Source organism: Dermacentor andersoni, chromosome 1 (assembly GCF_023375885.2).
Source record: "Dermacentor andersoni chromosome 1, qqDerAnde1_hic_scaffold, whole genome shotgun sequence".
NCBI lineage: Eukaryota > Metazoa > Arthropoda > Arachnida > Ixodida > Ixodidae > Dermacentor > Dermacentor andersoni.
This window is the reverse complement of record NC_092814.1, coordinates 314136721-314145374: the sequence shown is the minus strand read 5'-3', so window position 1 is coordinate 314145374 and position 8654 is coordinate 314136721.

The window sequence follows — 8654 nt, the reverse complement described above, 5'->3', positions numbered from 1 at the left end:
GAGTGCTACTACTCTTCGCAGAGTGCTAATACTCTCCCCAAAGGGGTAATAGTACCCCCCAGACAGAGTGCTTCTACTCCTCCAAACCGAGTACTTCTACTCCTCCAAGCCGAGTGTTCCTACTCCCCCAAACAGAGTGCTTGTACTCCTTCAGAACAGAGTGCTAGTACTCTTCCCAATAGTGTGAAAGCACGATGTAGATCCATGGTCACGTTAGAAGGGATTTGCAATACTTACTTGTGGGGAATATTTGATTCCTCCATAAGCAGCTCCTGCACTTATGCTTGGTAAATGGGATGTAATGTATAGTCGCCTAGTTACTGAAATAAAACAGTTTCTCTTAGAAGGTCAAAATCTTTATTGATCAGTAACAAGACAAACTGAATATTAATTTGAGAAGCTTACTGATAAACACTTAAAATCAGATTACAATGATGCCCATGACCTTTACAACACATCATGTAATAAAACAAAAGTATATTCTCTAAAGTTTCATCAGTATTACAGTGCAGAAATATCCTTTATTTTGAATTGGCTCCACCTTCTAAAAAATAAAGTACACAATGGAAAGTTAAACAGAAAAAACCTGCGCGAACTCACAAAGTATTGACACTGATCGAACAGAAAGATGCACCACATTACTGGCCAGCAAATGCGTTTTGGCACAAAACGCATGCATATATACGACAGAGGTTACTAGTTGAGCTGCTAAGCATGGTGCTGGTAATGTAGATAAATTGTGAAAGAAACTTTTTTATGTGCCATATTCTAAGACAGCTGCTCATTTGATATCGTCCTGTACAGCGTATGGATGTTCCTGACTGAGAGTAGAGTGCATTTAGAAATGTGTTGTATATTCTCATGTGAGGCCGCAGGTCAAGCTAGTTTTGCTTATATTTCACATCAAGTTATTGGTGTATGGGCTGCCCCATTGCTTCTAAGTCTGGCTTGTCGTGGTTCTGCAGCAATATCCTGGCCCGGTCTCAAAGCGGTACAGAAGCGTATCATATTTACTATTCGGTTGGCCTCCTCACGAAAGTAGTTTCCTGCTGCTGTTGGGATTCATCCGTTACACTTTCTCACAAATAAATAAAATAAAATTTACAATATTACCTAGTGTGCAGCAAATGAGTATAAAAGTGCAAGGAGCATTGCCATTAAAATCTTGCGCATCAAATTTCTTGTCACATATGGTAGAATTTCATTCCCATTATGGCAAGAATGCTATACTGAGGAGCAGCTTGCATAATTACACGATCAATTATTGTGACTAGTTGAAAATGCAAACTAACTAAAGTATAGCATGCCTTCAGACATGGACCAAAAATCAGATGTGATGAATATGATGCATCATAGGCGACATAAGCATTATTAGAGCCAAGGAAGTGCACGAAAAAGACAAACAATGAAAAAAAATTTTAATTATGGGGTTTTACGTGCCAAAACCACTTTCTGATTATGAGGCACGCCGTAGTAGAGGACTCTGGAAATTTCGACCACCTGGGGATCTTTAACGTGCACCTAAATCGAAGTACACGGGTGTTTTCGCATCTCGCCTCCATCGAAATGCGGCCGCCATGGCCGGGATTCGATCCCGCGACCTCGTGCTCAGCAGCCCAACACCATAGCCACTGAGCAACCACGGCGGGTGACAAACAATGAAGTAAAACATAAATTCAGAATTGCACCATCCTGTTTCACATATCCCTTCCATGCACATGGATTTTGCAGGCGACTATGCATATACTTCCACAATGAACGAACTGGCTGAAACCAAAGCCTTTTGCCTACTGAAGGGCTTAAGATGCGCTAAAGTAAGAAAAATTATCGCACTTCACCGAATCTTCCTCTCAAAACAAGTACTATCATGAGCAATATGAAAGGGAACACAGGAACGCGTGGCAAACAGCCTCGAAATAGACTCGGAGCGATACGCCGATGGCGCTGTGAAAAACTAAGGGGGAAAGGAGGGCGCTCTTCCACTAACTGTTGGCACTCCCACCACGCTGGCATTTCTACAAAGGAGCAGCTTACGCCATGGATCGTCCGAAAGCCGATAAGACGGTAATCGTCGCCAGTGACTTACACCGATTCTTTTTCTTTTCTTTCATTCTCTTTTTTTCCTTAGCGCAACCGCTTGATAGTAATCCGAGACCAAGTTTGCCCTGTATTTCAAACCGATTCTTTACTTGAATCGACGCACCCGGTTGTCAGTGGCACCTCGAACAGCGGCGACGATTGAACCAATGACGACGGAGGAATAGAATAAATAAAAATATAAAAAAAGAACATTGAGAAACTGTCTCTCGTGCGACTTTGTTGCACGAAGTTCGTTCAGAAAAATTCACGTCGCACACTGCAGTGGCCCACGCAGAGCAGTCAACTTTGATTTTGTAGCCTCAAGATGCCTCGAGTGCCTCTTAAAGAGCGGGAAGATATAATAGAAATGTCTAAAAGAGGTTATACGCAGCGCAATATTGCTCTCGTGACAGGCCGCCCATTGAAAACGGTCAACTGGATTATCCAGGCTTACCGAGACGAAGAAAGCATAAATGATGCGCCGCACCGCAGACGACCCCGATCAACAACGAACGACCAAGACCTTTGCATCGTGGCTGCTGTCAGCGACAAACCATTCCAAAGTGCAAAGGACGTTCGAGGTGCTCTTGGATTGGACAACTTGAGCGACAGCACGGTACGACGAAGGCTTAGAGAAGCAGGACTGCGAAGTCGCATCGCTGCACAGAAACCTCTGCTCACCGCAGCCAACAAAGCAGCTCGCCTGAGAGAGAGAGAGAGAGAAGGGAAGACGGAAAGGCAGGGAGGTTAACCAGACTGAGTCCAGTTTGCTACCCTACACGTGGGGAGGGGAATGTGGAGTGAAAGAGGGAGAGAGAGAACTTAGGTGTAGGATGTCTATAGTCGGGCACTCAAGTCTGTTGCCTTCAGGTAGCGAAAAAGCGCTGGAACTGCTTTCTGGGCCAATGAACTGTGAGGCCAAGCTCCCAAGATCTTCGCTTCTGTAAATGGCCTGTCATCCAGTCTATTTAAGGCACACTGGAGAGTCTCGCGTTGATTATCGAAGCGAGAACAGTGGCACAGAAGGTGACTGATGGTCTCTTCACACTTCCACTTAGCGCACATTGGTGAATCCGCCATTCCAATACGATAGCTGTAGGAGTTGGTGAATGCTACTCCTACCCACAGCCTGAGGTTCGCTACTGAACGCCGCAGCTGGAGCGAGAGGAAGTATGTAGTTTTCTCTGATGAGTCCACGTTCTCGAGCCGCTGGGACCAACGCAAGAGAGTGTGGCGGACCGAAAACACACGCTTTAGGCCGCAGAATATCCAGGAGGTGACCGCCAGCGGACGCGTGTCCGTGAACGTCTGGGGGGCGTTTTCCCACGAACGCCTAGGCCCACTGGTGAGAATTGATGGGAGGTTCACCAGTGCTGCGTATTGCACTCTGCTCGAGCACCAGATGATTTCCCATGTGTTGAACGGGCCTCACCCGGATGGGTGTTATTTTTCCAGCAGGACTTGTCTCCCGTTCATACATCGAAAGACGTGGCGCGCCTTTTGGAAGAGCGAGGGGTAATGCAACTTCAGTGGTGCGCGAAGGCTGCGAGATGAACATGATAGAGCACGTTTGGGGCCGTATGAAAGTTAACCTTTCGAATAGTTCACTAGAATTGGCGAACTCCGACCAACTATGGGAAGCAATGGAACATGAGTGGAAGCGCCTTCAGCGTGATACCGCATTCATCGAGGCTCTCTACGCGTCTCTGCCCCAAAGAATGGAGGCCGTCGTTCAAGCCGACGGTGGCATGACGCGTTATTAGGCCACCAACGAACAAAACAAAGGACGACGATAAGCTGCGATGGCTCTATTGCCTTATTTCATTTGCTTCAATATCTTTTTAATATTCGGCAAGCGCCAATAAACTTATTTTGAACTCACCCTTAAAGACCTTCTTTTCCCGATTTACAAGATTTACCACAAATCAATATCCAAGTCAGGAACAGTGCTACCTTTTGTAACGATTCGACGGAAAAGGTTACCAGTGACGCAATATCGAACAGTGTTATCACTGTCTGCTGGCGATGCGAAGTTCTGCACTTTGCAGACGCACGGTGGGAGTGAGAACAATTGTTAGAACAGCGTCCCCCTTTCCACTTTGTTTCCGACGGTGGCCGCTGCGTATCACCCATATAGCTGGGTCTGAGGGTGTTTTCTACGCGTTCCCGTGTTCCCTTTCATATTGTTCATAATAGTACATATATGTCTGGGAAAATTGATACATCATATCACTGTGCCCTCCATCTTAAGTCCAGAAGTTTACCATGTGCAAAACTGCTTTAATATTATTTTGCCTTATAAAAATTGTCTACAGAAGCGATGAAACTAAGGGCCTTTTGCTTAACACTATATGTTCACCTCCACCAATTGATGAACATGTGTTCCACTAAGATGCTCTCAGTTCTTTGCAGTGAACGCATCTCTACCTCCACTAGCATATTTGGTTGGCAAGTAGATTGAGTCACCCTAATCAAAATCATATCTAGCTATGGAAATATCTAGCTATCTAGCTTTTTCGATTGACATCGAGAGACACAGCGTGTTTGCCTAGTCCGTTCTCAGTCGCGTCGGCTAAGCGCCGCGACGAGTTCCTTGCGATAGCATGTCATACGCAGAATGTGCACCCAAGTTAGAATTCACGTACCGTGGAGGATTTGTTGTTATATCCAGCGAATGACGAACGACTGTTGTGTTTTCGCGGCGATGCGAAATGGCTGACATACGATCTCCCTTAGATAGTGCTCGTTGCTGCTCGCTGGAGGGATCACCTTTCTCCGGTGCTGTGCTGTTCCGCGATGTTGAGCGCGCGCGCGGTGGAGCAACTCCGAGTGAAAAAGTAGAGCGCTCGCTCCACGTTCATTTGAACTGTGGCTGCCTGTCCTCTTAGAAGCAAAACGGTGCGTCCTTTGCTCAGCGTGCGTGAGTGACACATGGCCATGTTCTGGGGCAGCCTCCTACAGTTGAAGCAGAAGATTACGCTACGTTTTGTTTTCTATTGCCGCAAGAGTACAACGGGCATTCTGCTCTCTCAGAAGGCCAGAGTGAAAAGCACATTTCACTCTCTCCTTGGTGACGGAGTGAACAATGCATTTCACTCCACTCGACATTTTTCGAGAGTAAAACAACATTTTGAAGAGTAAATGGGCCGCTTCATGCCTGCGATACCCTCCCTAGTTTTTAGAGTGTACGGGTTGCTCGAAAGAAAAGCCTCGCAGTAAAGAAAACCTCATCCTGGTCCGGGACTCGAACCCGGGACCACCGCCTTTCCGGAGCAGCCGCTCTACCCTCTGAGCCAACTAGGTGGCTGGTAGACGGCTGCACCAGGCCTACTCCGTATCTAGACGAGCTGGAAGAACGGAAAATCTAAGATCAGACCGAAGCAAAAGGGCGATGCCGCCCCCTTTGCTGTTCTGTCTGTCCGAATTGCGATATAGTGAGGACAGTGAGGACAATACAATGTGAGGACAGTACGAGTGAATAAGAGATAAGAAGGCAGGACATTTATTGGTGATACTTCGTGCATTACGATTGAGTAAACGAAGGCAATCAAGCGATGTGGAAGCTGGTCAAAGATGCGATGATGGTGATACAGTATGGCTGCTGGCATCGGCACAGTTAACTAAAGGCACAGATGAGGAGCGAAAAGAATTACCGGAAGATTTCACCATTGAATTGGATGCGTGATCCCAGTGATAGCGAATCTTGTTTAATAAAGACATGATCATAGCGCATTTTTACAACAAAACCATTGTCGTGAAATGAACCGGAGGCCTCCCAGAGCTTTTTGCGAACAGATCTCACATTTGAAGACAGGTCATCGGTGATGCCCAGATCAGAATTTACTAGTTTAGGGGCATTTTTGAAGATCTGAAGCTTTTCCTGGAAACTTAAGATCTTCATTATTACCGGGCGCCGGTGGCCTTCCCGAGGCCGACCAATCGTGTGACACCGTTCAATGGACGGACATTGCATCATCAGTGTCTCAGAAAAGAGCCGTGCAACATTAGCTAATAATGTTTCGCGAGTTTCGCCCGTCGGTTCATCAAGACCGTGTAGAATTATATGGTTGCGACGGGATCTGTTTTCTAGTTCATCATTCTTGGAAAGTAGCCGTGTCACAGTTGTCGAAAGCGAAGCCACCTCTGCCTGTAGTTTGGTGCACAGGTCATGCGATTGTCTAAGTCCTCGAGAAGTGAAGAAACAGCCTTTAAGTTGTTTTGACTGAGACATGCTTCCAATTCACCATTCTGCGTGACGAGCCTGTTCACTGTGGTTGTTAATGCCAGAATTTTATTTCGCACGTCATCAGACACAGCCAGAGGCCGAGAATGAAGATTCAAGTGTAGCTAGACGGTTTTCAAAGGCCTTGAAACGGAAGTTTCGATTCTGGCTAACGAGGAGCTGAGCAAACATATCACCAACGTTGTGAGTGTCAGCAACCGCTGCTGGCGACCTATCGAGGGTAGGGGTGCATCCGGACTGCGAGTTTAGCTCTGTGTTGGCTTGAGGGTTGCTTCTAGGAGGCCCCGGGTTCGTCTCAACATCACCACTCAACAAAAGGCTAATATAACATGCACAAGCTCTTTCGAAATGTACGCAAAACAGGAACAGCAGCATCGTGGGCAAGGCAGCAGCAACAAAAAGGGGTCATCAGATCGAATGCAGTAAGCATTATTAAAGTGACATACCTGCACAAAGAGCAGAATTCGTCTAAGCATGGTTGCGGCGTAGCTGTCACCTTGCCCACTGAAGAAAGCGGCCAGTGGTGCTGCTCTTATAGTCGCAGGTGCTGACGTCACAGCGTTGGATACCAGTAGGATTGGACAGTCCGTGATTATGTAGTCGAACGGAGATAAGTTGAAATCGGCGGCGGTCGGGCCAAGGCTACCTTCACCAAAGAAGAGAGGGCGGGTCAGGCACGGGCGAGATAAACCCTGTATTCGTTGTTCCGGAATCGACGACGCATCCTGGACCGCCGGAGGGGGGCCCGCAGTAGCAAGGAACCCGAAGAGAAACTGCAAAAAGAGCAGAATTCGTCCAAACATGGTTGCAGCGTTGCTGCCACCTTGCCCACCAGCAGTATTCAATGAATGAATAAATGAAGTAACCCTGCGCACGTTAACTAAGTCTGTGCCATTACTCCTTTCGATAAGTTTTGTGCAGGAGCTGAATGTATCTCATCGGTTTTCATTCCTGCTTTTCTTTGTATTGCGAAGCCAATGAAGTCCTATTTGGCGATATCTTACTGCTATTGGCGATATCTTACTGCTATTGGCTCATCTGCTATCGCGTTGCAGAAAATTCTGAGTCTGCTGTGCCGGGGCAGGCTCCTCGTGAACCTGCAATCGGCGAAGAGGCACGCCTTCATATGGTTTGAACACCATCCAAATGACGTGAATTCAAGACTTGTGTTCAGTTACACGGTGATAAGGCACGAGAGGGAAATGCGGAGGAACGACTATTAAACGGGCTCTCTTTTTCTTTTTTTGACATCCAGAGAGCTCCGAGGACCATACTTATTAAAATACGAAAATTATTACGTACCCACTACTTCCAGAAGCAGTCATTCTTCAATACTGGTATGAAAAAATGGTTCTAATTCCAGTTTCAATTTAGAATATATTAGCTTGTCTCATTGCTTCTTGCGGCGTTTTTAAATTTTTTAATTTTTGCACTCCCATCTATAGCATAAATTCCAACGTGCGCCGTACCAAGGCAAATGTCTGCGCGTGCGTTACTAGGCATGTCTCAAATAAAAAAAAATGGTCAAAGGCACGCTTTTCCCTTTTGACGTCCGTATAACTGCTACCATTTGGTAGAAATAAATGTCGGGTCAACGCTTCTGCGTCATTGCACTTTGTTTTGCAAGCGTTGTACTCACTACGAAAATATGCGAAATGTACTTAGGTCGTATTTCGAGGAAAATAAGAGCATTATGCGGAGCTGCGGCATTTGGATCACGATGGCGGTATTCATGGTTGTAATTTTACTTGCAAGCGTTGCCATGATGGTGGCGAGTACACAACCCGTGAGGGAGTATTTGCCAGCTAATGAGAAGCACAAGTTCGGAGAACCTTCGCAGGTAAGTGAGATTTCTCTTTATACCTGTCTACGTATACGTGCTTGCGGGAAGCGTTGTAAATACTTCTTTGGAATTATGTTGTATTGCATCGGTGACTATGTTATTTAATGAAGTTGCGCCCCGATTTACTCCCTGTAACGCTCATCGTCGCCTTTACGCCGCAACACTGAGAAAAGGTTTTACACTATTACTCAATATTAAATATACACCTGAACCTTATGTAGTGTAAAATGGCTCGCTCTTTACTTTAATGTCATAGCTGCCACGAGGGAATCATGGCAGCATTTGTGATACCTCTGAGTGGCACGTATCGCTCATTTCAGGTGGAAATGTTCTATAAACATATAATTTGGCGGAAATGTCCCAATGTCTGAAACTTCCAAGCTATAATTAGGCCCTTCTGGACCAAAGTGCTCATTTTGAGAATCTGATTGCCACTTTCTCCGTGTTTATTAGTATTGCAGAAAATACGGGGGTACTATCATTAGGGAC